Source organism: Zophobas morio, unplaced genomic scaffold (assembly GCF_036711695.1).
Source record: "Zophobas morio isolate AGI-343-1 ecotype UQ-CSIRO unplaced genomic scaffold, CSIRO_AGI_Zmor_V1 ptg000108l, whole genome shotgun sequence".
In the NCBI taxonomy this organism is placed as follows: Eukaryota; Metazoa; Arthropoda; class Insecta; order Coleoptera; family Tenebrionidae; genus Zophobas; species Zophobas morio.
Genome location: NW_026972213.1, coordinates 3,940,454 through 3,962,243, shown reverse-complemented (window position 1 = coordinate 3,962,243; position 21,790 = coordinate 3,940,454). Strand labels below are relative to the sequence as shown.

At 33.9% G+C, this 21,790-nt stretch overlaps 1 protein-coding gene and 1 long non-coding RNA gene across 3 annotated transcripts in view; one reads left to right on the top strand and one right to left on the bottom strand.

Annotated features, from left to right (window-relative positions):
- LOC135144615 (membralin) overlaps positions 1 to 21,790 on the bottom strand; it is a 158,129-nt gene that overhangs the window by 29,041 nt on the left and 107,298 nt on the right. The gene's annotated exons all lie outside the window — the stretch shown is intronic.
- Positions 4,475 to 6,591, top strand: LOC135144666 (uncharacterized). 2 transcript variants are annotated; one of them, XR_010283210.1, is made up of 6 exons: positions 4,475 to 4,724; positions 4,783 to 4,947; positions 5,008 to 5,445; positions 5,493 to 5,765; positions 5,824 to 6,061; positions 6,134 to 6,591. It is a non-coding gene; the product is annotated as an uncharacterized LOC135144666 (long non-coding RNA). The 2 variants fall into 2 exon arrangements; XR_010283209.1 differs by having other exon boundaries at positions 5,008 to 5,765.

Genomic DNA, 21,790 nt, shown 5'->3' with positions numbered 1-21,790 from the left:
CCGGAATACACAAGTTCGATCTGCATAGGGCGCTCGATTGCCTCGTCACGTGCCAACAACATGTGCCTGCTATTCACGTGCTGCAAACATACGCTTATTCTTGTTTCATTTACGAATGAACGGATCCATCGCTCATTTCACGGCGTCTATGCTTACGTATCGTAGGTTATTTGTCTCGGAACGTCGTTATGTACGAAGCAAAACAACGCATCTCTATTACCTTTGACGGTGTGCTTAAGTCTGTCTTTGTGGGGCTCACAAAAGGACAGAAGAGGTCCTAGAAGATGACACCGATACAACATAAAGAAACAGGAATGAAAATAAGCTAATATGATTTCGTAAATACGTTTGTGGAGAGCCGAAAGAAAGGGCTTTAATGTGAGACTTCCAACCAAATACTATATTCGGGTTTCAAAAAACACAAGCTGGTTTTAATGCTCAAATTCGGGAACAGAGCACACAGCATATAGTTACCGGAATTACGTGACATATAATCTAAAGTGAAATTATTTCCTTAGAAATCACGATGGGGATGCAACTTCATTGTCAAATGTCTTTCTAATGTTGTTGTATACAGTTATACCGCTTTTTGACACCGATGGCAATGTTTTATTTGACGCTGCGAAGTAAGGTAATTACGTACAAATAATAATAATTATTATTAAGAGTATTAAAAATGGATGCAAACAGTTTCTTCAAAATTATTCACCTGTAGAGAAGAGATTTTTTCAATTTTCTGTTAAATGGGTTACTCACTTTACCACGAAATATACGAATGTGTATACTACCATCAACGATAGTAATCTGCTACAGAGCTTAAGACTAATAATAAATTTAAGATAAGAAATATGCCATTTAAAAAAGAATAAGCTGGAAAAGATATATTTTAGCCTAGTTCAATCTGCCACTTCAGCCACAAAAAAAAAATGAGAAGTTAGCACCAAGAGATCGAGCCTTCAGTTTTCCCTATAATCCGAAAGATAAGGTAGAATCCAACTAAATTCGATGACCGACAAAATTAATTCTCAATATTGTAATTAAAAAAAATCGGTGGAAAATGATTTCGCAGAACTTCCCTCGCCCATAAAGTACAGTGCATCAAATCCAGCTCTTTCGAAAAATTCATGATTACATTATTAAAGAGATCCTTTTTACACTTTCTAAGTTAAATAATGATATTTTGTTGTACAATTGCTTAAAAAAAAATGTATGAATTCAAGTTAGGAGTAGACTAAAAATCAGAGGTATCGGAGCATATTATTTTGCCTATTTTAAATAAGATTTAAAATAGGCAAAGATTTACTTAGGAAGATTCTGAATTTGCGTCATCAAATTTTTGCTGGAGATCGTATATATTTTGGTTGCGTTTTATCTTCCACACGAAAAATTGTCAACAATAAATTCAGTAGTATCGGAAATTATTTGTGTAATAAAACCGCCAACACACGACAAACAGACAGATGTCCTACTTTTCCATACTCTAGAAGCTATGAAATGTCCACATGAATTTTTATTGAGGTTCTAAAATGTATAAGTACAGTATGAATTTTTATACTGTTCTCACAAGTACCAACCAATGTATAATTACTAAAATAGTTATCCATTTGATTTAGCTCTTTTTTGATGGAAGGACAGCAACGTAATCCAAAAATAATCTGAGAAATATATATAATACTTGAAGAATGTACGATTATATTCAGCAATACAAAATATTTCAAAAACGCGTGCTGAAAACATAAATTGACCTGACGTGACATTCAGTTAAACCTTTTTACATCAAGCTAATTTCCTTCAAGCATTTCGTAACAGTAATATTTCGAAATGAATTGTTTGAAGGATTCGATGATAAAATTGAAATACTTCAAAATACAAGCATCTGTTTTAAGGCGTAAGAGATAATGGGTTAGTAGAAAATTCCAAATACGCTCCAAATATTATGAACACTCTTGAAAATTAATACAGAGAAGTAGGTGTATTTAATCACAAAATCAACATCATCCAGGTTGAGTAAGTTTCAATTTGGGAGATTGCTTGCAAATCCAGGGTACAAGCTAGATTATACGTTGAACAAACCACTTGAAGTTTGAATGCATACATTTGTCATCGTTTTTATAGGTTGCACTTTGATATTCAAAAATGTTGGTAAAGTATTGCGTCAACTGTATTGTTTTAATGCCAGCATGTTGTGTAGATTAAACTAGTAGTTAACAGATATATCCAAGTGATCTAAACTCTTGTTACTCCAACTAGTTCAAAAATTTACAAAATATAAAGTTTATTGTGTTTTAAAATTTCATTCCAACCGTGAGAGAAATTATATTTGGTTTCTTTTACACAGCGAAATATGTATTAAAAACGGACACTGGATAAGTTTGAGCCCGCATTATAAAGACTATGTTCGAGTATTTAAATAAAATATTATTACTTGTTAAATTATTGAATTTATGGCATAGACATTTCGCGTATTTAAAACCGTGTTTTAGTAAGCTTAAACAAACTGGAAAGATATTTAATATTTTTAATAAAAGATGTATCGAATTAAAATGTTACTTTTAGCTGAAAACATTCTGAATAAAAACACTAAATAATCCATCGCTTCAAACAGTAATGTTTATATTAATAACATAATGTAATATTCTCTTTGTAGAATAAAACTTTGACATCAAGAGAGTAAGATGTAATTTTATATTCCGCTTTAAAAATATAAAACCATAACCGTCTGGAAACGTTTCTTGTTTGTTTTAGTTAAATAGGGCCTTAAAAATCATAGAAATTCATTTTCTCTTTTGGACAAAAAATACTAAAAATAAAGAAAAATAAGAATTAGCTATATTAAAATATAACTGTAATTGATAGACGTAGTTTCAAAATACACAAATATATTAATTTTAATAGGTTTATGATAAGACGCTAACCATTTAACCAACAAAAGTCGCTTTATTCAGCTATTTTTTTGAGACGAACTTTCTAAAGGGAATACATTATAAAAATTAGTGGATTTTCTACAATAAATAAATCAATTTATTGTTCCACCAAAATTAAAAAAAAATCGCTCTACTCTTCTTTTTCAAGCTGAAATACCAAATCTGTGATGTTACTGCAATTTCATCAAGTCCTATTATTGCACAAACTAATCATAATGCCTTAAATTCCGTAATTTATTGTCCCACTCACGCTTTTATTTTCATGGTGTTTACTGTTTTCAATGAATCTTGAATAACTATATATGCAGCCGTTAATTTCACTAATTTTTTTCACTTTTGACATTTCAAAATATTAATGTAATGACGGTGGTTTGTTGAAGCGGATAAAATATTTGCGAGACACAAATAACAATTTGCCGCCGAAAAAGGAGTTACTGCTGAGTTCCCAGTTTTTGCTTGGTTTAGCACGCTGATAAAAAATTTAATTTGGGAATTTTCTAGACTACAAATATTTTTTATTTGAACACGTAGATTTATCTTAACAAAAATTCTGGAATAAAATAGTGGATGCAATTATCACATGTGAAGTCAGTAAATTCCTGTCAAGACTTCTGGCACTTCTCTTGTCCCCTGCAACCTGACAAATTTTACGCGCATGTCAGGTGGTCTTTTTTTCATAGAGTTCCCATCATGTTTTCATAACACCTTTTGTTTTGTTTTGTCAAGTTTTTGATGAAGCTAAAAATTTCATACAGTTGCAGTAAATGATTTTGAACTTAGTTAACTGGTTGTATACTTTTGACCTTTTGACTTAGTTCTTAAATAAGATAAATCGTAACCTTAAGATGTGAAAATACATACAAATAAGTAGTAGTAAATTATTAAGCCATGTGTACTCAAACATGTCACCAGGCACATTTTTGTTCATATTCAAATGGTAAATTTCAATTCTGCTAATTATATTTCTTGACACTTGTCGCTATATATGTAACAAAAAAATATAGCTGGATTACTAAACTTCAGGCAGAGCACCATATATGCTGCGATTTAAAATGAAATGTTTTATTAACAACATATTCCGATGACATCATAATTTTTCTTGTGGAGATACATACATATGTCAATTTTGAAATGTATACACGAAATTAGTAAAACCGATCTATCTCAGTCAATAAAGAAACTGTTTTATGCATTTTTTTACCATCTTGTGAAAGTAATTCCCGAAAATGAAATATATTGTCAAAGTACATGTAACAGTAGACTTTAGAGCAGATTTTTTTTATAGATTTGACTAGACCCATTTTCTCATTGACTGCACCCCACTGTTCCTTCAAGGTTGTTCTGGAGTCCGTCATCGAGACTTCGGGCACCACATCCAGACTTTTCTCTATTCGAACACCGCCGTCACCGATGATGAGTCACCACAGCTCATCGCCGTACATACTAGAAAACCCACAGGCGTTGAGTTGGGGCGGCGTATGGGTTAATTTCGTAACAACATTATCGACGCTTTTGTTCGTAGATTTTATGAAAGCTTTGGATCCTGTTAAACCATGGCCGACTTCATTAATATACACTAACGTGTATATACGGCCGTTTCAATTTTTGATTTTCCATTAGAAAAAATGTTCCGCCGCCTAGTGCATATTGTGGCGCCCTCAAACGACAGATCTCGTGCTATTTCTGTCAAATTAATTGTCGAGTTGAAACTGACATTGACAACAAATTTTACTCGAAGCATAAAAAAAAGCAGTTTGGTTCAGATAATAAGGTTTTTTTTTAATTTTATCACAAAACACAGTAAGTAAAACAATAATATTAACGTAAAGTTACAATTTCAATACTTTTCGACTTTTAGGTTTAAAATTTAATGCAAATCTCTTGACAGAATCTGTGGTCTCCAAGCAAAGATTGCTGAGAACTGGCTTTACAGTCGTTTTGATTATATATTTGCACACAGAATCCCTGTGATTTGTACAGACAAAAATGGGATTTTGCACAAGGTGTGGATACAGTTCTTCAAGTATGTATTTACCAGGATTATCATGTTGTAGAAATTGCAACATTTGCTGGATGCTTTCAGCTATCAGCTGAATAATACCAACAAAGATATCTTTGGGATAGACTAAACCTCCTCGGTTTTGAATGGCAATCAATTGTAGCAAAGGACCTGGAATGCTAGTACATAATAGAGGTGTTAAACATTCATCACAATGAAATAAATCTTCTAATTTTTTTATTATGTATCCTGCCAAGAAAGCTACTGATGCTGAGAAAATATTATTATCAGGTATGATGCACTTCTTAAGATTGTGAATATTTCTTCGTACTTCAATTGGAAATATGAGTTGTTCTGTGTGCTTAGTAAAGCTCTCTCTGTTTGCCTTAATGCATAATCTGCAGCTCTGGCATCTGTGGCATCATTAGAACCACCTTTCAGTCTTACATGTGAAAACATGCTGAAGGATCGCGTTACAACATAATCGAAGCCAACCTGGCTTAGCAAAAAATTTACACAGAGGTATGTGCTTTTTGCCGTGAATTGTAACGCATGAGCTGTTTCCTTAGTAAGACCTTTAAATCCAACATCTACAGAAGTCTTCTGGATATCGTCAATATACTTTGGAAATGTGACATTTAACCAGTCAAGACGTTCATCTGAAATATGCACATATGGTGCAATACTGCTATCTAGTGAACGAAGATAGTGATCTCTGCTTGAAACATTATGCACCTGAAAAAAATGGTACATGTTTTCCATATAGAATATAGAGGCATCAGCGTCTACAAAGCGATCGTCCCCTGCAGCTTTTAGAAATTTTAAAGAAGAGGTTACAGTAGGTGAAAAAACTTGGATTGCTCTTTTTTTTTTTATTTATTTAATTACGTCCCCCAACAGGCACGGAGGCCCAATTACAGGGGAACGGGACATACACGACACCCAGAGCCAGGGCGGGAATCGAACCCACGACCCAAGGTGTAGCGGGCAAGCATGATGCTAACTAACCCACCCGGGTCCTCTTCTCATCCCTTAGGACATTCATTTTTTCAAAGTTTGATGGAAATAGATGCTTCTTTGTTAAATATCTGACAGGCTTTACTGGCATTCCCTTCTGCAAATCATACAATAATTTGAGGTAACATGATGAAATTTTGCCTTGTGAAGAATACATATCATGGTCTAAAAACAAATTTCGTGCATTTTTTAGAGCATGGCAGAAATCGAAACTCAAAAATAGTGGAATATGTTCCAGAATGGGATGATTAATGGAATTTTTCAGTGATCCGTTTCCAAATTTTTTAAAGAGGGCGACATTTGTTGAAATATTGTCTGTAACAAATCTAATCACAATGTAGCCGCAGTTTGTCAGAAGTTGTAAAATGTTTTTTGTTAATAAATATAATTCCTGAGTTGTTAACGACGAGTGGAAAAAATACCCTGCTGGTATTGTATATCTAGTACTCAATCCCTGCACCACAAAACAAAGCATCTTGTTGGCTACTTTTGGCTTAGTTCCAACACGAGTAGAACTTGTTGTCTCTAAGCCATAAATTCGATCTTCTGCCCTACAGTAATGAACTTTTTCTTTTATGGACATGTCGTCCATTATTAAGGAGCAGATCCTTTCAACTGGCTTTTTTAATTGACCAATTTCTGCACACAATCGCTCTTGGATCAGCTTATTTTGACCATGAAAGTCTCCAAGGAATCTGGATATAGTCGATTTTGAAGGCAGTTTTAGTAAGTTATTGTGGCAAAATCTGTAACCTTTAGGCGAACAAAATCTCCAGACTGTACACAGACGAAGAGACATTTCTGACCACCTAGGTATTTTTTTATAGTGATTTTTTATCAAGTCCAAAAGAAATATTGACTTTTCATCTGCGTTGTTTGCGTCTTCTATAATTTTGGTTATTTTTAAAGCATCCAAATTTTTTACTTTTTCTTCTAACTCTCTCATTTTTGATAAACATTCAGAATTCTTTCGTTTCATTCTACTCAATTGTTGCTTTAAAACTTTGTTGTGGTACCTGAGATCATTAAGTTCTTGTTTATCCTTTGCACTTAAATCATCACATGTGGAAACATTAGTTTCCTTATTAGCATTTTGGAATGAGGAAACGGAAGTTGGATGAGTGTCTAAAAAAGGATTTGTTGGTTGGGTACTAGAAATGTCAGGATCAGTAGGATTCTGGAATGATGACAAAGATTTATAGATTATGTGAGGTACGTAGATTTTTATGTACATACGAATATAAACGGAACCGCTTGTTTATTAAGACGAGTACTTTTTGCGCTTCTAACAATACATTCTGTTGCAAAATGTTTGGAACACACAACAGTATGATCGTTTATCTTGGTCAAATCTAAAATAATTCGAATAAAATATTTTTTGGAACTTGTTTTATGAAATACCACAAAATTTTGAAAGTGATTCAAACCATTTGTTTCTAAGATCTACTTCCGCAGGAATTTCAAAAAGTGGATTCTGTGTATTACCACAAATCATACACTTTCTTCCCATATTATAAAGACCTAGTTTATTAACAACGATAATAATTCATGCCCAAAATTATTTTGGATTTGAAAATTGTCAAAGAAAATTTCTGACAGTAGTGACAGTTTAGTTCAAGACATTGCCGTGGGTGGCGTATGCTTATGTACCCATGGATTACTACGCGGGAACAAATTTTTAAAAAATTGAAACGGCCGTATATACACGTTAGTGTATATTAATGAAGTCGGCCATGGTTAAACACGGAATCTTAACACAAAAGCTTACTTTGTGTAATGTACTTAATCCACCACTTTCTTCGGTCCTCAGTTACGTCACGAATCGTATGGATTGGTAAAAATAAAAAAAAATACAAATCTGGGAATCATGCAAACCTCTACAAAATTCATATGACATTTAGCGCTGCACATGGAATTATCATATGGAACATGGCCAGCACTATTTCGAAAAGATTTACTACTGTTTCCTTGTCGAGTAACAAAAATTGCGTGATGTTGTCCTTTCAGCTAGGGTTATCAGTGGTTTTGGACACATTTAATGACTAGCTGTTAGAGAAAACCTTTTTTACAGACAAAGCCTGCTTTCATTTGAGCAGCTACATTAATGCTCAAAATATGAGAATATAGAGCACCTAAAATTCACACGTGTATGTTAAGATTTTCCTTCATCCTCACAAAATATGTGTTTAGACTAGTTTTAGATAATAGGGACTATATTCTTTGAAAGTAATCATGGCAATAATAATCATATAATTAACGGACTTATTCAATATAATCCTCTTCAAGGTAACCTAATCATCCCTAAACATCACCAAGAAATTTTGGCAAATTGAGACTACAACTTCACGACGATGAAATGGAAGTAGGTTATCTTCAACAGGACAGGGCTGCAGCGCATTCGGCTGGGACCATAATAGCAATGCTACAGGAATTTTTAACAACCGGATCATTGGTCGAAATGCAAAGAATACTAGGCCCCTGATATCTTGCTGTCTTATTCCTCCAGTCTGCCCCAGATACTGAAGATCTTCCACGAGATTTATCTTTGTTGCCACTGCCAGTTCGAACAAATCTGGTGATTACATCTGTAATATGAGCCTTTAACGATGTTCCTTGAATTAGTAAATCACGGTATTTTTCTTCATTTACGAAGCCCCACTGCGATAACAAGACATAACAATGAAAATATATTGTTCGACAAAATAAACAATTTTCGCAGTTTTCGCTTCCCAACACAAAAACAAAATTCTCGTACGTAACCACCAAAAGTTTTGAAAACGACTGTTTTGTTGTTTTGAGATTATATCAACGAGAATTACTGTAATTCACACTTCAAAAACGTTAAAACAATAAAAACGACGACTTTAAATGATAGATTACAAATTACATTAATGACAAGTGAGAACTGTCATAATTAGGCATAATTTCTGCGAAGCGTAATTTTTGAAATCCATGGCCAACTATGCCCTTAGAATAATTTATAAAAGCCCTGTATAATAAATAAATTTTGGAATAATTGGACATAATTTCTAACGGCTTACGAATAGTTGTAATGACTGAACCTTTTCTTTTTCTCTTCTTCTTTTTGTAATTGTTTAGCGTTAATAAGTTATTATTACTTAATATCATCATTATTCGTTTTCTGCAAGCCGTTAAACGCCAAGAAGACATAAAAAAAGTAAGGCATTTTTATTGGTGAGTTCTTGAGAGTTGGCAGATGAACGAATACTCAATAAAGTGTCCTCCTTCTAAGTGTTATGTTTTTTTGGAGACATAACGCATTATGAAATTCGCCCTCGAAGTGGTCGTCCGCACGTTCTTTACGGAGAATTTGTATTACAAGACCTTTCCAATTTTGGAATTTAATAAAACTTTCCGTCATGCATGGGCGTGGCTTTCGCAAACTGAAGCGCCAATTTACGAGAGTAACCAAGGCCGGAAAAAAATCCCGTTATTACGTACCAATCAGGACGTTGTGTCTCTTCATACCGGAGTTAATTTTCAGGCATTTCAGCGATTCCTTCGCAATTTTCTTTTTTCGAGCCGCGCCACTACGTACCTACTTAAAAATAATTTGTTTGTTTCCTTGCAGGGAGCAGGAATCTTCTTTTCCGACCTGGTTGCTAAGAAATTAAGATGTCTCTTGCTAATTATTTTTCGCATCGCAGCGAATAAACAGCACGGATAATGCAGTGCGGCAGATAACCCGGAGCTTTTTGACTCGTCTTCGCGTTATTTTAATCCTCGCGACTAAAGCCCCGCTCCCATTTTAATAATGAATTTAAAGAGACGCCGCCACTCGAAATTCAGGTTCGCTTTATGCATGACGGGCGGCGGACCGAATCCCGTTTCGATTGGTTATTCGGTCGATCTGGGAAATCTCATAAACATAATCTCGACGCTAACCCCATCTCAAAAGCAAACAGCACACACTTCATTAGGCCGGAGATGATCTCCAGGTTATAGTGTTTATGGACAAACAAACCTCGACGGCATCACGTACGTCGCTAAGGCCTGATTGCTTTCGGTTCCAGCGTCGCCACCAAACTTGTCACCAAGAGACCAACTAACTATTAAAGCTCTTCACTAGACCGCTGTGGGAGAGCTTTTTCGAGTCTCGAGATAACTTACAGCTTATGGCGATATCTTGGCCACTTGGTTTACTGGCATTCCGCTCCAGAGGCTATTCATTATTTATTAGGGGTATGTTGAATTTATAATTGTTGTTACATCTTTCTAGCAGGGTGGTTGAAATAACATCTTGCGAAAATAGGAGGACATACATATACCAGAACGAAACTTTTTGATTCCAGAACAAACGGGATATTTTATTTTATAAAATAATTATTATTTAAACCGTGTTAGTTTGATATTTTATGTGAGTATAAAATTTACTTATTTGGTGTATAACCTAATGAATAATTACAATGTTTCATTAATAGGATGGTACGAGATTTACTTTGTTAAACCTGAAAGTTTTCAGACCGAATACGGCGAGAAAATATGGAGTAAATCCTGTGTAATGTATGTAAATCTATTTTGTACAACGGAACAAACTGGTCTAAAAATTTTAGGCCATGCCTTCGTCACCCTCTGAAACACGACCAACGCAACGAATGTATTTTTTATGTTATGTTAAGACTTCTTGTCGAAGAAAGAAAACCCATGTCAATTTTTTCTTAATACCTTTCGTTATGTAGTCGTCAATTTTCTGGTGAATTTTCGATTTCTCCCTTCGGCGACGTATCAACTTTCCAAAACTAAGAAGTTAGTGTAAATTTACTAGCTAGGTTTGCAAAAATTAAAGCAAAGTCGAGTACATACTGTCATCATGTTAATTTTTTTTACATTTTTAAAGCATTTTGACAAACGATATACATATCAAAAAAATGTTAAATCGCTGATAGATAACATGATGCAAATTTTTTTTGTCTGCTCCATTTGAAATAAAAAATTGGTTGATGATGGTTTCGATACTTTCCTTCGCCCTTCAAATATAATGCTCCCGCTTTTTAAAAAATATATAAAATTTGATTTTGCGATTTTCGTTTTGGGATAACCTCTATGAAGTAAAAACCAGATGCCTAAATAACACCACAAGTAGCCCCTACGCCGTGGTATGTAAATGTAATGATATTTAAAGCTGAGAAGCAACAGGCTAAAATGTCGTATCAGCACTAATAATATATATACTTAACTTCATATGTTTATGTTTGTACATCGAAAGAATGTTACATAGAAAGCAGTTTGAATTGAATGAGTTTGTCTCTTCAAAACAGAGGATTAAAAAATTATTAATTAAGCAACGATCAAACAAAATGTTCTGAATATTATATTTCTATTTTAACATTATTAAATAAAAACGTGCGAATTCTCACATTTTAAAGAAAATGGGGTGACTAGTTTTTAATTTGATCAATAAAAAATTCGTGATGATGTCATCAAGATAAGAAACATTGGTCATAGCACAAAAGAAACTAGTCAGCGCATTACCAATGCAGAAAAAAAGAAACAGCCAAGCCCGGCATCGAACGTGCGACCGTAGGCGGCTTTTCTCCAAAAAAATGTGCTGCTCCAGGAATGCTTATACACCGCGCTGGTTGTACAAATTTTTTGAGAAAATTCGAACGTTTAGAGAAAAAACTCAAAGCACAACCACAAGTATAGGAGTATATCGCTGTATAACATTTAAATAATTTCAAAATAGAATTCATTAAGATGGCGTCATCAAATTGTTACATGATATAACATACGTACAACACTTGACAACAATTTCTGAGAATACGGTTCTAATAAAACTCGGCAAAGATGCTAGGCAGATAGACAGACAAACAGACAGACAGACAGACAGACGGAAGATACTTTTTTTCGTACTCTAGGGGTCATGGAACGTCGAAAAAATATAAAACTGGCAAATGGACTTGCCTCCTTAGCATACCCTCGAGAAGTAAAAGGTTGATATTATTTGCAGAAAAATTCTCACCCATATTACAACGATTTAAGCATTTTATAGAATTTTCTATACCAGTTATAATATATAGGCAGAGATGTCGTTATTTTAAAATTCTTTTAATAAAATAAGAACATTGTCTTTAACGCAAAAACATCTACCTTAACTGATAAAAAAGACGATATAAACTTAACATTATGTTGACTTTATGAATATAAATAACAATGACATTAAAGTAGAAATCGGACACCCGGTATATAATAACATTCGTTAACCTATCATCCGAAATTGATATCATAAACCTCGACATAAAGTTGTACCCAAGTAAGAATGAAAGTGTAAGTTTCAACAGTTACAGCAGTTTTGCCAGTCAGTTTTCGTTTCATAGTCACCCCTAATAAAATATTGCGAATTAATGAAATATACTTTCGAAGGACCGTGTGGGATACTTCCTGTTTTTTCGGTTTTATCTCAACAAGTAAATCTCCCTTTTACACGTTGTCCGGGGCGAGCAAACACAGGCGCATTATATCCATTCTGATTCCAAAGATATCTGATGTTCACGTTCACGTTCACGTTCAAAGTAGAAAAATATGTATTCCATTGTGGAAAGGAACAGTGTGATTTAAATATGTCTTTGACACAGAACTGCGCGCCATTGTCCGACAGACGGGCTTTGAGAGAGGCAACTCTAATCCCTGCGCTTCTTATTCTTTATATACGCATAGCATATCTGGGAATATCGTCCAAGAAAAGAAATACAGAGCTGATATATTTTCGTCACAATTCAACGGTCGCAGCTCGCTTGAAAAATGAGATTAATGCCAAAGAATTGAGCGGATTTCGTTCGTATTGTAACCCAAGATCGGCTTAAGAGTAAATAATTCCATTTGCATGTGGATACCGGCAACGTGAATAGCGTTAAAGAAAGACTACGAAAGGTTATCTCTTTGAAAATTCAGCACGCGATTTTTGCCGTCATTAAGAGGACGTCCATGTTTACCGATTATCGACAAATAAACAGACTATCTTTTAATAAGTCAAAAGTCAGTTATTGCATTTGCCCTTTTCGTCGAACGAGATATTATTTGTCCATCGTTTCTTGTTTGCAACCCTAAAACAAATATTGTGAAATGAAAAATATAGTTTGTCGAAAGCCAAATAGGAAATACAAGTCGAGATTATGTTACAGTAAAGATTCGAGATTGTTAGCCACTGGGGTGCAACCCTTCGGTTAATACTTTATACTGTAATCACTTTTCCAGCATGACTGTGTTATTGATACCAATACTACCAAAATTCAATCAATTCTGGTATCCTGCGGCGATGACTCGCCTCGTACATCACGCCGAACTCCTGCCACATAACGTCATGCCACATGGAAACGAAATTATTAAATTTCATCCTGTTTATTGGGATAGGTAAACAGTCACTGGCGCTGGATGTGCAGAGTTAGATGCGCTCAACAGATACCAAAATGTGCAACATGGTTTCATATTCGTGTGTCTCAGTGCCTCTATTTTTACTTCTCGAATAAAAATATTGTCTAATATCATGTTTCCTTGGCGTTTCACATTTTGTAGAATACCAAAAATGCAGCCTTCCGACTTTCGTTTGCATATCATGATGTATCTAATTTATTAATAATTATATTCAGTCAAGTAGTTTTCACAAAAAACTATTTAAACAGATTTATTCCAATAGGAAACCTTTCCTGAGTGCGAATCTCTAGTTCACGGACTGTCGTAGGACGTGAGAAACTAATGTTTTACACCTACCGAGTAATGGATTTTTCTCTCCTATTAGTATAAAAATAATTTACGATATTGGCATAGTTAATCTAGACTGCCGTAGTTGATTTGATGCTGTTAATCATTAATGATAGATGATAGCTCCAAAGTGTAGAACTGGGAACTGGAATTCAAAGTAAACTTAAACAAATGTAGGAGTAGTGAAAAAAGTAAATATATAAACCACGGGAGAAACAACTTATCGGGTCCTCGCTTTCTAATTTCCCTCGATCCTTCGGATCTCGGAAAATAATTCAGCTCGGAACAGAAAGGTGTCTTCTCTCTTTCGTACATAATTACTATTAACATTTACAATCCATAATACAGTAGAAAACTGTCCTACGTTTGGTTTACGCTTAGAAAATCCTTCAGGAGTACTTACAAAAACATCAATAGTCTTGGAATCTCCTACGTGGGCGTTTGAACTTTAAAAGTATGTACTCGTATATTAATGTTCTGGTATCCTACAGGTCCATTTTATACACTTGGGATGTCCTTTTTCCCAAGAAATGCCTGGAAGGTGATCGTTTAACAATTTGACAGCTCGAATAACAGGTCCTGACGTGTTTGTGGGATGAAACTACGCAGACACACATACATACATTGAAATACAACAGTCACGATATCCAGAAAACTAAGACCAAATGAAGGATCACGTGGCAGCAAATTGAACAGAAAAGTTACACTTTAATAGTTTGGTAATATACTTGACTGCGTTTAAAAAATAAAGACTTGGATTTTTATCCTCAATAAAAACATGACAATCTTTAATAATTACTCTTATATTTTAAAAACAGTAAAAACTTTGGTATTAAAATATTTTTGAATAGTTCAGTTGAACTGAAATATTTAAAATTTAGTAGACGTTTCCCTTACAGAAAAGGTTGACGACCAAGGTAAAAGCCTGATGTGGAGCCGAAGCTTGCAAACACACAACGGTAATTGCCACGTATGTTTTCACCGTTATATGTATTGTTCATAAATCTGAGGGTAGCTTCTGGGATAAACAATAGAATGATCCTATAAAATGAAGTGAAATGAATGAAAAACAATTATTTTTAAACTATGTATTACCGATGTTTAAGAAGTAATTTGAACATGAAAAGGAATTATCGTTAATAAGAGAGAAAAAAGACTGCTTTCAGGAAAACAAGGTTTGACAACTGAAGCAGTGTGGACACTTACAAATAAACATAAGTAGGAGCCGATGTTGTTTTAGACGTTTGCGCAATTTCTAAGTGGAATTATATTGTGAAATAAAATATGATGAAAAGAACCTAGAACGAAGAATGTAAAAATATATACGAAAAACAAAAGTAGATGCCTTTTGATGTTTTTAGAAATTTTAACAGAATTGTTTACCAACATCAACAGTTTAACTAAGAATATTATCCTTGCGGGTGACTTCAATGTTATAATATTTAATACTGATAATTTGCTGAAGAGTAGACTTTGTTATTTCATGCACTATTTTGGCCTCGGAGCAATAGTTGATGTTCCAACTAGGTATCAAAACCGTGTTGACAATGTTTTTATCAACATTGATAGCGACTTTACGCAGTGAATAAAGCGGAACTGAACAAGTTGTGTATCATTCCTTTAGACCAGTGGTTCGCAAACTGGGTGCCGCGGCACACTAGGGTGCCGCGGATCCCCCAAGAGGGTGCCGCGAAAATTTTATAATGATGTTTATAAATATAAGCACAGAACCAACTTTAAAAAATAATAATTGATGATCTGATTTTATTAATATGGTACAACTGTTCAGTAATGGAAAATGTGTTCTGAACATGTTAATTTTCTTCATACTGAAGTAAGATGGCTAACAAATATTTATAAAACAATCTTAACATCAATTACATATTATACAAACATGTGATAAAGTGTTTTTGATAATAAATTAGTTACAATTAAAACTGTTCTTGGTGGGGTGCCGCCAAATTTTGTTTAAAATTTTAGGGTGTCATCAATAATAAAAGTTTGCGAACCACTGCTTTAGACCAATAACTAACATAGGAAAATTCCGACTTTTTGATATGGTCGATAAAATAGACTGGACATTTATAGATGATCTAACCACAAGTTGTAATGCAATATTCACCAAATTTGTTGATTTATAATCACACCTTGCTAATCTTGCTTTTCCAGTAAAAATCTTTAAACTCAAACAATCACGTGAGTGCTATGCGTGAGCATCTAGTATATCTATCTAACATACACAACATTTTATAAACTGACGAAACTAGAAAGGCAAGAAATCGCTACCGCAAGTTTATCGCGAGAAATAAACTTAACTCGAATTAACTATAACAAAAAATTCAATAATACTGCTGCAAATGTAAAGCTATGTGGACAGTAATAAACGAATCTCGCAATAATCTTGGCTCCAAAAATAGTGATAGCAAGCAAGGCTGTGATATATCTAATGATCATTTTAATGATTTCTTTACGAATGTTGCGCCATTGCTTAGTTAATGATCTTCCTCTGAGACTGTGAAAACCCTATACATTTAATGTCCGATAATTCCAAATTTATGTCTTTGTGTTCTAGTAATGCTTTTGAATGCACTGAAGTATCAATGGTGCAGGAATAAACGATTTAAAGAACTCGAACTGCAAAGATATATAAAATCTAAAGGTCAATCTTGTTAAGACTATGAGAGATCTCATCATCTCTCCACTCACTAAACTTGTCAATCTGGTATAAAAACTTCCGTCTTTCCTGATTGTCTAAAAGTTGCCTTTGTTATTCCTGTTCACAAAAATGGGAATGTTAACAATCCGAACAACTGCAGGCCCATCTACATACTGCCAGTCTTTTCCAAAGTACTGCAGAAACTTTTATACACATAGTTAGAATTTTTGACGTGACAACGTCTTATAATTCGATTGAGCCGGCTGCACGCACGAAAAAACATGACTCATGCGGCGTTACCTCGCTCTGAGGCGTTCCATGTGACTCATGCGGCGTTACCTCGCTCTGAGGCGTTCCATGTAAGGCTTGAAGTGCAAGCGAGAAAATCTAACTTGATCAATTTCATTGTAATTTCTAATTACCTCCTTCTCTATATACATACAAATCTATTAAACAAATGAAATTAAAATTTTCTTTTGAAAAATGCTACCATTCCATCAGTATTTTCTTAAGACGTTGTCACGTTCAACTATCGTCAGTAAACCGACTTTACAGACAACCGATTTTTTTTTTTTTTTTTTTGAAAATAATCAACTGTTTGCCTACTCCCAGTTCGGTTTTCGCAAAGAACGAAGCACTACTGATGCTGCACCATGTCTAACTAACACAATATTGCAGTGCCTTGAGAAACATGACTTGGAGTCATCAGCCTTCTTGTTCTGAGTAAAGCTTTCGACCGTGTCTCCCACGACATCTTGTTGAAAAAATTACACATCTATAATATCAATCCCCATAGCTATAGCTTGCTTTCTTCTTTCCTCTCCGGACGCCACCAGTTATTTAAAGAAGGTGATTCAATTTCCGGACTCCTTCCAATCAAAATTGGAGTGCCCCAAGGATCTGTTCTTGGGCCACTCCTGTTTTTAATCTGTATAAATGATTTTTTTTCATATTTACAGGAGAATAGTAGGATATTTGGCGATGATGCGACTATAGTGAGCACTGGTGCCAAAGTCAATAACGTAATCCATCGACATAAGGAGACACAGTCCAGAGCAGAAGCTTGATTTGCAGCTAATAGATTGCTTCTAAATAAAGCCAAAACGGTTGAAATGTTGTTCTCATTGAAGGAGCACGATTTCCACAATGATTTTGACAGTACCTACTACTAAATTTCTAGGACTCTATATTGATGACCATCTTCAACGGTACTGGCATGAGGAAATGACTGCCAAAACTATTTGTAAAAATTTTACTCAGCAGCAAAGTTCCTACCGATTTTTTAAAAAATGCCTACTTTGCTCTCTGTCAAAGTCATTTTACTTATGGCCTAATAGTTTTGGGGTCATTCTCCAATAAGATATAGATTTTTCAAACTTCAGCGAAAGGTGGTTAGGATTATTGCGGGACTTGGTTACAGAGAAGATTGTAGAAACAAATTTATTGAGCTTAAAATTCTCACTCTGACCTCACTATATATATTTCATTGTCTTATTTTTATAAAAATAAAATCTAAGTGACTACTTGCCTCATTGTGATGTCCACGACCATAATGCGCGGCACAATTCTAAGCTACGTTTACGAAAATTGAGGCTTCACAAGTCCCAAAATGGTACCGAATATTATGGCATAAAGTTTTTCAACTAGTTGCCCCAAGACGTGCAAACTCTGTGCATGCGCAAATTCAAAATTACTTTGAAACAATTTGGCTTTTTTTAAATCTGGGGAATTTTGTCGTGGTTGGTGATGGGTTGGTCTCACATTAACCACGAAATATTTGAGGTTCGAATTTTCACAACAACTGTAATTCGAATCAATTCGAGTTTTTGTAAGTTAAAATTGGTTAAAATATCTTGTGAAGAAGTTAGTGCAGTCCTTACGCTTCCGGAAATACGGGAAATTTTAATTTGACATTTGCCAGTGACATTTCTCGTCATAGCTACCAATCTTACCGATCTAAATTACACCAGATCTATTAAAGAACGCCTTTCCGCTATTAACGAACTGCTGTGACGTCATTTGCTTGCTTTAATAGTTCTATTAGAAAACCAAAAAACGTGCGCGGTAGAAAAAAATTATTATGATGTTTAAAAATAATCGCATTAATAGTCTAGCATGACCAAAATATTCTTGCATGAGCAGGGTTCTATGTGTAGCAGCATTTGTCGAACTAAAACGGTCGTCATTAGTGATTGATTTTATATCATTAGGCAGATGACAATGAGATTTTAAAGATGTGTAGGTATAAATTTTTTTTTTTCATTTTGACCTAGTTACGCTTTGCAAACTTAAAATTTTTGTTTTTGTTTTAGGCGGATGATATTCATTTTAACTTAGGGAACAATATTTTTGGAGAAAAACGACAACTCGTAAATATACAAACTTGTAAATGTTAAGATGTTTAAATTTCTTAATTCACCTTTGCATTAAGTACGACTACTTTTTATAACATTCTTCTTAAAATTCTCTTCCGTTTCTTAAGTAATGCATCAAGCAATGAAGTTTGTCCCCACAAAAAAAAAATTAAACCATCATTTGCAGCTCAACGTATATCATTGTCCCTAAGTCACTCAATTTCCTCTTACCGTTACCGTTTTCGTTGGCAAATACAGTAGTTTGTCTTTATCAGTTCACTGAATAATTCCCTTAGGGAGTTTCTATATGTACAACTAAACTAGTGTTATTGGCATAACTTGTTAGATGGTTGGTCGCTTATTAAAGACGGAAAATCATTTAGATAAAACAAACAGCAGTGGTCCGAAGATACCGCCTTGAGGAACAGCTAGTTTAACTCTGAGGGGCTTCCACACATATTTTAATGCGTTTTTCTCTACGTCATTAATTTGCTGACAATTCTCTAGGTATGACTGCATCCACTTCAAAGGCAAACCTTGCACAACATAATGATTTAACCTTAACTTATGACATACTTTTTTCTTCTAATTAATTTACTAACGTTTGGATAAAATCAAAAACAGCAGTATCTGTTGTTTTCTATTGAAAAAAGTCGCTGATTTTTACTAAATAATTTGTACTTACTGAAAAACATTACTTGTATTTCTTGACATAGTGACTTTAAAAACTTCGAAGAAGGTAGAAGATAGAAGATTTACAGGAAAACTTGTTTTTATTTTAGCTCAAAAAAGTAGATAATAGTTTTGTAAGCTGAAAACGGTGGTTCTGAGATTTCCATAAACAATGAACATATTAATTTTTAAAAATACGTGATGAAAAAGATCGCCAAAATAAAAAAAGATAATTATTATTATTATTATTAGTTTATTACGGAATAACTCCAATTACAAAAAGTAAGAAAATTAAACTTACAAATACATAAGGTATATGATTAACTTAATTAATTATCTTTATAACAATGATCATACAATAAACACAAAAAGAAACAATTTTAAATTATCCGAATTATACAAGATTATTTATCATTCTCTTAAATACAACAAGGTTTGAGTTAAAAATATCAAATTTTACAAAATTAGATAGTTCGTTTGCTTGTTTCATCATTCTTCGCAATGGGTGGTTAGTTGACATATTAGTAGATGCTTTGTTAATTCTGAAAATTTTACAAGATCTAGTAGTTCTGCAGTTTTTATTTGGAACCCTAAACATTAGTTTGGCTAATAAGTCATTACTATCTATATGGTTGTTAATAATGGCGTGAAGAACACATAAATCCGTTATATCTCTACGTATCTCCAAGGATTTAATATTGAGGAAGCTCATGACCCATTCATATTCACCTTGTTGATGTAGATGATGTTCTTTAAATTCAATAGACCTCAAAAACTTTTTTTGAACACGCTCTAACAATGAAATATGAGTGTCGCATGTTGGATGCCAAACTGAAGAAGCATATTCCAGAACAGAACGCACGAGAGAGCAATATAGCACTTTAAGTGCATGAGAGCTCATATCCTTGCAATGGCGCCAAATCAATCCCCACATCTGCAGAGCCTTGTTAAATATGTATCGATAATGACTTTTGAAAGAGAGTTTATTATCAAAAAGTATGCCGAGATCTCTAATTTCACTAACAGGCTTGAGCAAACTTTTCCCAATATAATAATCATAATCGATCATATTTTTTTTGTTAGAAAATGTAATTTTATGACATTTATTTAAATTCAGTTTTAAAAAATTTGTTTCACACCATTCATATATATTATTTAAATCCTTTTGTAATTCCTGACAATCAGTTATGGATGAAACTTGTTTATATATCTTTAGATCATCTGCATAGAATAGAAATTTTGAAGATTTAATACAATAACTCAAGTCATTTATAAAAAGAAGAAATAAAATTGGACCACAATGTGAGCCCTGGGGTACTCCAGATGTAACTTCAAAATAATCAGAAATGTGGTTGCCAATTTTAACCTGTTGCCACCTATTAGTAAGAAACGATTTAACCCATTTTATGGAATATTCTCTAAAACCAAGTCTATTAAGCTTTGAAATTAATACATTGTGATCCACTCGATCAAATGCTTTTGCGAAATCTGTATAAACAGCGTCCACTTGACATTTATTCGCAAATGATTCATTGAGAAACGAATAATATTCCAAAAGGTTGGATAATGTTGACTTATTTTTACAAAAACCATGCTGTTGATTAGTAAGTAATTTTGAAACTGCCCACTGTAACTGCTTAGCTATGATGGAATCGAAAATTTTAGGGATAACCGATTGATTGGAAACACCTCTATAGTTGTCAACTTTGTTCCTTTGACCAGATTTAAAAATAGGTTTAACATAACTCAGTTTCCAAACATCAGGAAATACACCAGTATCCAAGGACTTGCTGAATAACATAAATAGTGGTATTGATAAAGTACATATACACTTTTTTAAGAATACATTGCTTAAACCGTCTGGTCCAGCATTTGTAGAGTCATTCAACGAAGAAATAGTGTTAAATATATCCTTAATCGTTATTATAAAACCCGTATCAATAACTTCATCTTTAAATTGACTATCAATTATCTTAGAAGAATCATTAACCATATAGACCGATGAGAAAAATTCTGCGAACAAATTGGCAACTTCTTTACCACCATTCACCACTCTATTTAAATAAGACATTTCTTCTGGAATATTGTTAGGGACTTTCCTTTCTCGAATAAATTTCCAAAAGACATTAGGATTGTTAATAATGGAAACGCTGACAGTATCCACATACGATCTATAAAGACTTTTCGATAGTAGTTTACATTTTGATCTCAAACTCTTAAAATAAACGTAATCTTGAAGTTCATTCGATTGTTTAAATATAGCGTGTGCTTTCCTTTTTTCGTAGCACAGTGTTTTCAGTTCAGAACTGAACCATTGAGGGTATTTGGAAGATTTTATTTTTATAACCTTTTTTGGAATATAAACTTCTAAACCTTCATATATAATATCATAAAATATCGCTATCATTTCATCAAGCTCATAACCTTCAAAGCATGTATTCCAACACAC